Source organism: Oryctolagus cuniculus, chromosome 2 (assembly GCF_964237555.1).
Source record: "Oryctolagus cuniculus chromosome 2, mOryCun1.1, whole genome shotgun sequence".
NCBI lineage: Eukaryota > Metazoa > Chordata > Mammalia > Lagomorpha > Leporidae > Oryctolagus > Oryctolagus cuniculus.
The window spans coordinates 83571236-83583524 of NC_091433.1; the positions used below are offsets into that span (position 1 = coordinate 83571236).

At 45.2% G+C, this 12289-nt stretch overlaps 1 long non-coding RNA gene across 1 annotated transcript; it reads left to right on the top strand.

Annotated features, from left to right (window-relative positions):
• Window positions 1-208: 208 nt before the first annotated feature.
• LOC138848699 (uncharacterized) lies at window positions 209-2140 on the top strand. Its single transcript, XR_011386799.1, has 2 exons — window positions 209-259; window positions 1875-2140. It is a non-coding gene; the product is annotated as an uncharacterized lncRNA (long non-coding RNA).
• The last annotated feature ends 10149 nt before the right edge of the window (window positions 2141-12289 follow it).

Sequence of the window (12289 nt, forward strand, 5' to 3'; positions counted from 1 at the left end):
AGCATAAGATACAGAATTGATTCCCTGGGGCAATAAAACAAAGGATCTCTTGATAAAGAAGATACCAAGCACGTTTTGCATGGCAGCACCATTGCAATGCCAGAGAGTGCCCACAAATATAACTAGTGTAAATTAAGATAAAAAGAGGATGCCCAGGAAACAGGACACCCAGAGATAAAAATAACTCCACGCAGCAAAGTCAAAGTCCATCCCAGTGTGACAGCTCTGCAGCAATGTAGAGGGTGCACGATCCTCAGGGGTAAGTCAGACTGCTCCAGAAAAAGGCTTCTTGAAAAAGGTGATACTGGGGTGAACATTGGCACAGCACTTAAAAGGCCGCTTAGGATACCCTCACCCCCTATCAGAGTGCCTAAGTTCAAGTACCGGTTTTCAGGTTCCTGCAAATGCAGACCCTGGAGGCAGCAGGTGATGGCTGAAGCACTGGGTCCCTGCCACCACAGGGGAGATCCTGATGGTGTTCAGAGCTCCTGACTTCACCTGGCCCAGCCCCAGCTGTGGCAGGCATTTGGCAAGTGAGCCTGCTGATGGAAACATCTCTCCCCACCCCCTCTCCCCACCTCTCTCTCTCCCCTCCCTCCCTTTCTCTCTTTCTCTATCTTCCTTGTCTCTACGCCTTTCAATTAAGTTAAATTAATTAATTAATCAGCTGGCACTGTGGCACAGCAGGTTGAGACCCCGCCTTCGATGCCAGCATCTCATGAGGGCCGGTTCAAGTCTTGGCTGTTCCACTTCTGATCCAGCTCCTTGTTACTGAACCTGGGAAAGCAGTGGAGAATAGCCCAAGTGCCTGGGCCCCTCCCACACATGTGAGAGGCCCACATGGAGTCCCTGACTCCTCTTGGGCCTGGCCCAGCTGCAGCCAATTGGGGGGGGGGGTGAACCAATGGATGGAAGATTTTCTCTCTCTCTCTCTCTCTCAGTGGGTATCTCTCCACCTCCAATTGAGCCTTTCTAATAAATAAAATAAATCTTTAAAAAATTAAGAAGAAAAAGGTGATATTGATATTGAGAAAATAACTGATACATTTACTGAGAGGAAGTTTAAACAATCAAAAAAATGCACTGGAGTTGGATTAGTGAGACATTCACTGACAAATAAGCAACCAAACACAAATTAATTATTAAATGAAGGAAAGACAGAGTGCATGCAAGAAAAGCAATCATGTCATATGACATGGTTCAATTATGAATAACAATTACATAGTTTTAATATTATAAACTTACAATATTTATGTAATAAAACTGCGAAGTAGTTGCATCCAGGTACAATGCAATGTACACATTATGGGAGTTGGATTTTGCTGTAATTGACTGCAAGGCAGCAGATTCCCACGGTGCACAGCTTTACTCTCACTAATCCCAGCCAAATGATGTTTTTCAGGTCACTGTTACAAAGCACTAAGTTATGTTCTATTTCAAGGCTAAGTTATTGGCTTTTCCTTTCACCCACACTGTAGGAGTGCTTTATCTCTCTCTCTCTTTTCAAGATTTATTTTATTTGAAAGACGGACAGAGTTATAGAGAGAGGGAGAAATGAAGAGAGATATTTTCGATCTGCTGATTCACTCCCTAAGTGGCAACAGCCAGGGCTGGGCCAGGCCAAAGCCAGGACCCAGCAGCCAAGAGCTTCATTCATGTCTCCCAAGTGGGTGTAGAGGCCCAAGCTCTTGGGCCATCTTCCACTAGGTTCCCAGGCACATTAGCAGAGAGCTGGATCAGAGGTGGAGTGGACGGAACTTGAACCAATACCCATAGAGGATGCTGGCATTGCAGGTGGTGGCTTAACCCACTGTGCCACAGCATCAGTACCCTCCCCCCCAGTGCTTTACCTCTCGTCTGTATTTCTCTTACAGGCAGCGAGAGCAGAGCAGCCCAGTCTCCACCTGCAGACCATCTCAAGGACTGAGCAGCAATGTCCTGGCAAGCTTGGTGCCTGGGTGACCAGTGCTACCCTGAAGATGTGCTGCTCCTCCTCCATTATCTGTGAAACCAGCACCCCTTTTCTGCAGCTTAATAAACCCCCAGACCATCCTCACTGAGCAAGACATAGTGCTCGAGAGGGTTCGTCTGCTAGAGTCCTCGTCTGTCGACAGATGAAACTCTCTGCTTTACCCTCAAACCTTGTCCTTGTTTTGACTCGGCACCGATGACAGTGACCAAGCTTTCAGTAGCATAGCTACAGGAGAAAGATAGGAGAGAGGGGATGTTTGTGTAGATCTTGGAGAGAGGGTGCAATAAAGGAAAATCCTCAGCTTTCATAGTGAGAAATTAATAGATAACGCCTAAAACCGAAAAATCAAGGAATAGCAATACTAGGAAGAGGGTTGCTATTGATTCCTTAAGCTATGTGATTATGCACTGATTCCTTAAATTATGTGCATTATGTGACTGATGAATATTAACACGGTTTTCCCAAAAAGCTAGTCTGAGGGGTGGGAGTTTGGAACAGCAGTTGAGACACTGCTTGGTATGCCCATATGCCATTTCAAAGTGCCAACCTTCAGGCCCCAGCTCCACTTCCAATTCCAGCTTCCTGTTAATGCACACCCTAAAAGGCAGCAGTGATGGCTCAAGTAGTTGGATCTAGATAGAGCCCTGGGATCCTGGCTTCAGCCTGGCACAGCCCTAGCTTTTGCACGCATTTGGAGAGTAAATCAACAAATGGCAAACATCTCTCTCTTTCTCTCTGACTTTCAAATGAAAAATGAAAATAGGGCCGGCGCCGCGGCTCACTAGGCTAATCCTCCGCCTAGCGGCGCCGGCACACCGGGTTCTAGTCCCGGTTGGGGCGCCGGATTCTGTCCCGGTTGCCCCTCTTCCAGGCCAGCCCTCTGCTGTGGCCAGGGAGTGCAGTGGAGGATGGCCCAGGTGCTTGGGCCCTGCACCCCATGGGAGACCAGGAAAAGCACCTGGCTCCTGGCTCCTGCCATCGGATCAGCGCGGTGCGCCGGCCGCAGCGCGCCGGCCGCGGCGGCCATTGGAGGGTGAACCAACGGCAAAGGAAGACCTTTCTCTCTCTCTCTCTCTCTCTCACTGTCCACTCTGCCTGTCAAAAAAAACAAAAAAACAAAAAAAAAAAAAGAAAAATGAAAATAAATTTTTTTTTGACAGGCAGAGTTAGTGAGAGAGAGAGAGAGAGAGAGAGACAGAGAGAAAGGTCTTCCTTTTTCCGTTGGTTCACATCGCCAAGTGGCCGCTACAGCCTGCGCGTTTCGGCCGGTGCGCTGCGCTGATCTGAAGCCAGGAGCCAGGTGCTTCCTCCCGGTCTCCCGTGCGGGCACAGGGCCCAAGCACTTGGGCCATCCTCCACTGCACTCTCGGGCCACAGCAGAGAGCTGTCCTGGAAGAGGAGCAACCGGGACAGAATCTGGCGCCCCGACTGGGACTAGAACCTGGGGTGCTGGCGCCGCAGGCAGAGGATTAGCCTAGTGAGCTGCAGCACCGGCAAATGAAAATAAATTTTAAAACAGAATAAAATAAAAAGCTAGCTTGAGAATGCAAAATAATAATAGTAAAATTGAGGGAAACAGTATTTCTGAGAGAAGTTAATATAAAATCCCCAATTAAATTTCAACTTTTTAGATTTTTCAGATCAACAGAGGTCAATCCAGAGTACAATGAGCACCAGATAAATCCAACCAAAGAGGGAGTGAAATTACTGGTTAAGATGCCCAAGACCCATCTTGGAGTTTTGGTGTTTGTTATAACTCTGTCTTCTAGCTCCAGCCTCCTGGAAGGCAGGGGTGATGACTCAAGTAATTGGGTTCCTGGATCCCACATGGGAGACCTGGGCTGAGTTCCTGGCTCCTGATGTTGCAGGCATTTTGGAAGTGAACAAGCAGGCAGAGTGTTTCTCTTTCTCGCTCTCGCTCTTGCTATTGCTCTCACTCTCTCCCTCTCTCTCCTCAACCCCTCCCCTTAAGTAACTACAAAATTTCTTTTAAAATCCCAGGTGTGTGTTTGGCATAGCAGTTAAGACACTGCTGTGGATGCCTGCGTCCTGTACCAGACCTGGATTCAAGTCCTGGCTCCATTCCCAATTCCAGTTTCCTGGGAGGTGGTGGTGATGACTCAAGTGCCTGGGTCCCTGCCATCCGTGTCGGAGACCTGGAGTGAGTTCCCAGCTCCTGGCTTCAGCCTGGCACAGCCCTGGTTTTTGCAGGCAGTTGGGGAATGAACCAGCAAAGAATGGGAGATTTCACTCTGTCTTTCTCTTTCCCTCTCTTTCTGCTTCTCAAATAAAATAACATAAAATGAAATAAAATAAAAATGCAAGAATCCAATCAAAGAAAGAAAAAGAGAAAACATGATAAACAAGATAACGGAAATTATTTTAAATATACCAATAATCATGGGGCCGGCGCTGTGTCGTAGTGGGTAAAGCCACCATCTGCAGTGCTGGCATCCCAAATGGGTGCCAGTTCTAGTCTCAGCTGCTCCACTTCTGATCCAGCTCTCTGCTATGGCCTGGGATAGCAGCAGAGGATGGCCCAAGTCCTTGGGCCCCTGCACCCTTGTGGGAGACCCGGAAGAAGCTCCTGGCTCCTGGCTCCAGATTGGTGCAGCCATTTGGGGAGTGAACCAGTGGAAGGAAGATCTTCTCTCTGTCTCCCCCTCTCACTATAACTTTACCTCTCAAATAAGTAAATAAAATATTTTTTAAAAGCTGTTAACTTTGGAGTTGTGCTTTTGGGAGACCTAAAAAGGAGATTATTTTAAGTATTTTTTTTAATTTTGTGTTGGCCAATGAATTGCTTAAGAAAGATATTTTTGACTCTGAATTTCTTTTAGGTGATTCCTCATATCAACAACAACAAATAAAAGGTAGACCCATTAGTTGTGTAATTTTTAAAATTTTACTATGCATTTCAAATAAATAATTTTATTCATATAAAAAGTTCCTGAGAGTTGTCACTGTAATTCAAAATTATCTTTGTTGGAATTTTGGCATTTAAAGAAGATAAGTATTCAGGGATAGGTGTTGGCGTATTGGTTAAAATTCTCCTTGGGACCTATGTCAGTGCCTGGGTTTGAGTCCCACCTCTGCTCCCAGTTCCAGCTTCCTGCTAAGGCACACCATGGGAGGCAGCAGGTGATGGCTCAAGTAGTTACAACCCTGCCGTCCATGAAAGAACACCTGGAATAATTCCTGGCTCCTGGCCGTGACCTGCTCCTGACTCAGCTGTTACATGCATTTGGGGAGTCAACCACCAGGTGGACTCCGGGAGGCAGTGATGATGGCTCAAGTAATTGGGTTCAGATTCTGGCTCTTGGCTTCAGCCCTCACCCAGCTCCAGCCATTGTAGGCATTTGTGGAATGGACCTGCGATGGGAATGCTCTCTCTTTAATTCTCTCATTTCTCAAGTAAAAAAAAAATTATATGTAAAAATCAGTCTAATTTTGATGCAAAAAATTTGAAATCTATGCATAGAAAGAGCCTTCAAAAAAGTTAATGAAAAAAAGTATGTCATGAAAAAACTGCATGAATTTCAAAAATTTTTTGCACCAAAATAAACATTCTTTTATTCAATTTTCAGTATCTTTGTATTTTTTACTGCAACTCAAATTTAAATACTCATCTCTTTTAATTAAAAAAATCTTTAATTTTACTTATATTTGAAAGGCAGAGTGATAGAGAGGGTGGGAGGAAGGGAGAGAAATATTCCATCTGCTAGTTCACTCCCAGAATAGCTGCAATGGCTCAGGCTAAGCCAGGCCCAAGGCAGGAGCCAGGGACTCCTGGTGGCAGAGGCCTAAGAACTTAGGTCATTTTCTATTGCTTTCCCAGGCACATTAGCAGGGAGCTGGAAGGGAAGCAGAGCGGCCAGGATTCAAACTATGGGATGCCTGTGTTGCAGGTGGCAGTTTAACAATGCCAGCCCCTCCAATAACTTTTTGAAGTTCCTTTATATGCAAATAGGAGAAATATGCCCTAGGGGGAACAGTGGCTTAAATGTAGGCTAAGACAAACCCATCCAACTCCAGGGACAGTAGATGCAAATATATTTTGGGAGTGCCATTCAGCTACAAACCCTGACAAAATTTGGAGCATCAGGAGGACAGAAAAGTCTTGAGGAGTAAAATCTCTTCTAGAACTAGAGTCTCACATACAAAACAAGGCAATGCTCAGGAAGATTCCCTTAGGGGTTTGATAAGTGACTCAGGGCAAAGTTTCTGCCGATTACTGGTCTGAGAAGAGCCTTCTGAACAGCTCAGTCTCTAGGGCGGCTTTGACGAATGAGTTTATTTTGGGCCCTTTGTTCCCCATCTTCTCTCTTTGAACTTTCCTGGAAAAGCTGCCCAATAAAATGACAAGGACAGACAGAGACAAATGCCAGAGTTGTTAGTCGTGTAGCAGATTTTCACCAAAAGGGAAAGCTATTTTCAAATCTACTCATGTAACCAAAGGATTCATTAAAATGGTTCATCACATTCAAGAGACAAAAGAAGTTTGTGCATTTGGGAAACATATTAAAAAAAAAAAACAGAATCAACTTCCAATTAGAAAACCTTGTTGGATGGGACTGGCATTGTGATACAGTGGGTTAAGAGGCTGCTTGTGAGGTTGGCCATCCCATATCAGAGTGCTGGTTCCAAATCTGGCTGCTCTGCTTCCAGTTCAGCTTCCTGTTAATGTGCTTGCGAAGGCAGAAAATGATACCCTAGGTACTTGAGTCCTGTCTACCCATGTGGGAGCTCTGGATGGGGTTTATGACTCCTGATTTTGGCCTGGCCAAACTTGGCTGTTTGGCTGTTGTGGGCATTTGGGGGATGAAACAGCAGATGACAATCTCTCTCTCTCTCTCTCTCTCTCTCTCTCTCTCTTCTGCTTTTCACATAAATAAATAGATCTTCAAATAAAATGGAGGTGCTGGAGCTAAGGTGTTGAGGGTTATACCTCCACCTGTGGTGCTGGCATGCTCTATGGGCTTCAGTTTGAGCCCTGGCTGTTACACTTCTAGTCTGGCTTCCTGCTGGTGTGCCTGGGAAGGCAGCAGAGGATGGCCCAGGTCCTTGGGCCCCTGAACCCATGTGGGGGACTTGTAGAAAGCTCCTGGCTTCATCCTGGCCCAGCCCCAGCCATTGAGGCCATTTGTGGGCTGAACCAGCAGAGGAGCAGAGGGAGTATCTCTCTCTCTCTCTCCTCTCTGTCTGTAACTCTGCCTTTCAAATATATGTATTATATATTATTAATAATATATATAGTATATATTATTTATAATATATAATATATATAATATATAATTATATATTATAAATATATTATTATGTATTATAATATATATATATATATAAATAAAGAAATCTCTGTGGCAGGAGTTCTCAGTGGACAGGCTGTTTCCAAAACCAGGGTCGGTCTTGAACCTTCCTGGGACGAACATCTTGGTCTTGACCCCATCTCACTGATACCACCCAGAAGACCAAATACCAGGTTATAAGTATTGGTTGAACAACCTGTGGATGAGACAAAGACAGAATTCATTGCTCAACCATGGCAAGGGGGAATGATGCCTTGACAGAGTCTGGTAGGGTCTCTCAGAGGAAGGCTTAAGTCTCATCCTGAAGCCGGCTGTGAAGTGGGTCATTCAGGGTGCTCCTCGATTAGGATGGGGTGAGTGATGTGCTAGGTTAGGATCTGGGGAAGCAGCAGATGAGTGTTTTGAGATGAGAAGTTCAAAGAGACCTGGATTCTTACAGACCTGGCCGCTGCTGCCTGCTGCTCCGACTCCAAGATGGGAAAATCCTTTGCCAACTTTGTGTGTAAAAAGGACTTTCATCAGGCCTCCAAATTCAATGTCAAAACAGTGTGGATGGCAGGATAGAAAATATCATGTGACGGGCTGGCGCTGTGGCTCACTTGGCTAATCCTCTGCCTGTGGCTCCGGCACCCCGGGTTCTAGTCTCGGTTGCTCCTCTTCCAGTCCAGCTCTCTGCTGTGGCCTGGGAGGGCAGTGGAGGATGGCCCAAGTGCTTGGGCCCTGCACCTGCATGGGAGACCAGGAGGAAGCACCTGGCTCCTGGCTTCGGATTGGTGCAGTGCGCCGGCCATAGCGGCCATTTGAGGGAAAGGAAGACCTTTCTCTCTGTTTCTCTCTCTCACTGTCTAACTCTGCCTGTAAAAAAAATAAATAAATAAATAAATCACGTGACGAGAAGAAACAAGGAGCGCTTCTAGAAAAACCTGCCTGAGACGACACAAGCATCAGGGATCAGCTCTTCGGTCTTCAAGTTCGAGAGGTGAGGTGCATTACGCAGCACAACTGGGGTTCTGTCAACACAGACAGAGAATGCCCTGTGCAGGTTCAGCTCCCACTGATTCCTCAGGGCTGTCGAGGCACCTCGGGACAGAAAGCAGAGAAGAGCAGCAGCGGCTTTGCACCGAGACGGAGTGTGCTAGGGAAAAATTGACTGCAAATGTCCCATCATGGGAATGTGCTGCCCGTGAGAGCAAGGAAGATCTGGACACTGAGTTCTTAAAGTCACCAACACCAATTAAAACCAGAAACCTCTCAGGAAATGGAATCCTCTTGAGCAGAAAGAAAAGGCAAAAGAGAGAAAAACTTCAGAAAAACAAATGTAAACACATAAAAAATAGTAAAAAATCCTTCCCTCTTCTACTGAAACTTTGGAAAGCAACAGTGAGAGTGACTGTAAAGAAAAAAATTAGAAAAAAAGAAAACTAAAAACCCAAATGTTCCATGCTTCCAAGCAGAACAATGTAAGAAGACGAAACTGTATTAAGAATTTTCTAGCAAGCACAGTAGCAAGGAAGAGCCCAGGTTTTTAAAACAGGAGGAGTGTTCTGGGCAGAACAGCAGATGGAGCCCTTCTGATTCTGACAGAAAGTCCAGAAGCTGTATCATTGCCCAGAGACAAGAGAATCTGAACGTCACAGCAGGAGCAGCAGCCAGGACAGGGGTGAGAGGAAGCCCTGGTGGTTACAAGAAGATGGGCACAGTGGAGTCCCAGGGAAGAGATGATGCCAGGAGAAACTCAGGGGAGCAAATATGCATGAGAGCACTCAGCAGACAAGCAAAAGTGGCCCAAAGAGAAAGAGAATGAGGCTGAGAGAGAGAGAGAGAGAGAGAGAGAGAGAGATTGGTGTAGTGGGTTAAGCTCTGCCTGCAATGCTGGCATCCCATATGGGCACTGGTTCAAGTCCCAGCTGCTCCACTGCTCCACTCCTGCTAATGCGCTTGGGTAAGCAGTGGAAGATGGCCCAAGTCCTTAGGTCCCTGCCATCCAGGATGGAGTTCTTGGTTTCTGGCTTTGAAGTAGACCAGTGAATGCCTCTCTTCTCTCTCTCTCTCTCTCTCTCTCTCTCTCTCTTTCTTTCTCTCTCTCTCTCTCCCTTTCAAATAAAACAAAGTAAAAACAAATTTTTTTTTTCAGAGAAATATGCAGTTTATTAAATGAAATTGATCATTAGAGTATTACATACAGTCACACAAAATGAATGCCAAATTAAAGGCCAAACACTGGGTAAACAAGTGTGGGATCTGCACATAAAATAACTCCTTTTAGGCAAATAACAACACATCTTCCATCAGCTTTAAGGGAGTTCAGTCATTGTATTTTTTTTATTATTTTTTTCTTTTTTTTATTTATTTATTTAATGAATATAAGTTTCCAAAGTACGAATAATGGAAAATTTTTTAAAAAAGGAAGTAGAGATGGAAAGTGTGTAGAAATTACCTGGGAAGAACAATGTCTTCATTTTCCTGTTGAATACATTTAGCAAGGGCTAATTTACGTACCATTGGCTTTCTAGCAAAACAAGCAAAGAAAACCCTCTGCCTCTTTCTGTTTTTTAGGGCTTTTATTTTAAATAAAGTGTTGGGATAGAAACTGTTGATGCTTTCTAGAGTTGCTGGACATTTTGAGAAACGTCTATGAGGAGCAATAGAATTATTTGCCAATGTTTGCCTTCTTGACAAGAGTCTGCTGGGGTAGAAAAGCTACACCAGTGAAGAACAGTTGTGTTAGTGTGGAAGAGAGCTGTGTGGGAGCAGTCGCTTTATGTTCTCAGTGCCCGAGTTTTGGAGGAGTCAATTACTTTATTTCTCATCCCTGGTATTCTGGAGTTTTGTGAAGGATTTTCATGTGATCAGATACAGGTCTGTGAGTGTCTACAAGTTGCGGAATGCGGCCTTTCCTGAGGAAGGAGAGATGACCTAGAGTTAAGGTCACAGTTGTTTCATAACCTAATATTAGAAATAGATCCCATTGCCTCTGCCCTATGCTATTTTGTGGAAGTGAGTCACTAAGGGGGAGGGGCACAAAGCTGCACCCCATGAGAAGAAAAATCCAGTACTATCTCTGGGGACAACTGCTTTATATCTTTGAAGTGCTTTCTCCAATATTTTTTGGTAAAAATACTTTTTTCAATATCTTTAGTTGATATAGAACTATTCAATTTCATGGATGTAGAACAATCTACCAATTCTTTTTAAAAATAAGTACTATTTTTTAATTTTCAAGATTTAATAATCTTTTCTGAAGATTTATTTATTTAGTTGAAAGGCAGAGTTACAGAGGCAGAGAGAGAGAGAGAGAGAGAGGGAGGTCCTCTGGTTCACTCCCCAGATGGTCACAACAGTTGGAGCTGCTCCGAACCGAAGCCAGGTACCAGGAGCTTCCTCCAGGTCTCCCATGAGGGTGCAGGGGCCCAAGGACTTGGGCCATTCTCCACTGCTTTCCCAGGCCATAGCAGAGAGCTGTACCGGAAGTGGAGCAGCTAGGACTCAAACTGGGGCCCACATGGGATTCTGGCACTGCAGACGGCAGCCTCACCTGCCATACCATTCCTGGGACAGGAATCTAGGTCTCCCATGTAGGTGGCAGGGACCCAAGCACCGACCTTAAGATGTAATAATTTTTAACATTTTGGTGCATTCACTTATTGTGTAGACACTATAGACATAGGGTTATATGCTATTTTCTTCTTTTTTAAAAGATTTTATTTATTTATTTGACAGAGTTACAGACAGTAAGAGAGAGACAGAGAGAAAGGTCTTCTTTCTGTTGGTTCACTCTCCAAATGGCTGCAATGGCCGAAGCTGTGCTGATCTGAAGCCAGGAGCCAGGTGCTTCTTCCTGGTCTCCCATGCGGGTGCAGGGGCCCAAGACTTGGGCCATCTTCTACTGCCTTCCCGGGCCACAGCAGAGAGTTGGACTGGAAGAGGAGCAGCCAGGACTAGAAGCTGCGCCCATATGGGATGCCAGTGTTGCAGGTGGAGGATTAACCTCGTGTGCCATGGTGCTGGTCCCAGCTATTTTCTTCTTGATACCAGAGATACTAATATCACAAAATGGGAAATGCATGATAATGATTATGACGTGGGGAAAGAAGGGTATATTGGAGTGCATGTAGTATGATTCAGTTACAGCATATACCAAGCGATATGATATCCACACAATTGTTGCACTCTATGCTAACTTCTACGCATGAGAGAAAACATGACATTTGTCTTTCTGTCTGGCTTATTTCACTTAGAATAAAGATCTCCAGTTCCATCCTTTTTGTTCTTTTTCCATTTTGTCCTCTTCTCACTACAGGTATTGATTTTTTAAACATTTATTTATTTGAAAGAGTGGGGGGTAGAGAGAGAGAGATATCTTCCATCCACTAGTTCACGCCCCAAATGGTTGCAACAACTAGGGCTGGGCCAGGCTGAAGCCAGGAGCCAGGCACTTCTTCTGGGTCTTCTACAGGGCAGCAGGGGCCCAAGCACATGGGCCATCCTCTGCTGTTCTTCCCAGGTGCATTAGTAGAGAGCAGCTGGGACCTGAACCATCGCCCATATGGGATGCCAGCATCACAGGGGGTGACTTAACCCACTACACCACAATGCTGGCCCCAGGTAATATATTGTTTTAAGGAATACCTATTCACTTTTATTTATTTGAAGACAAGGTGAGAGAGAGAAAGAGAAAGAGAAAGAGAAAGAGAGGGAGAGAGAGAGAGAGAGGAGAGATCCCATCCACCGGTTCACTCTCCAAATGCCTGTAACAGGCAGTGCTGGGCTAGGCTGAAGCTGGGACAGGAATCTAGGTCTCCCATGTAGGTGGCAGGGACCCAAGCACTTGGGCATCATCTGTTGGCTCCCACGAAGCATTAGTGGGAAGTTGGAAGGGAAGCAGAGGAGGCAGGACTCAAAGTGTCACTCCAACATGGGATGCATCCTAAGTGGTGTTTTAACCATGCTAATAGTTTCTAAAAATTGTATTTTACTTTCTAGTTGTTTAATATAAGGAAAAACTACC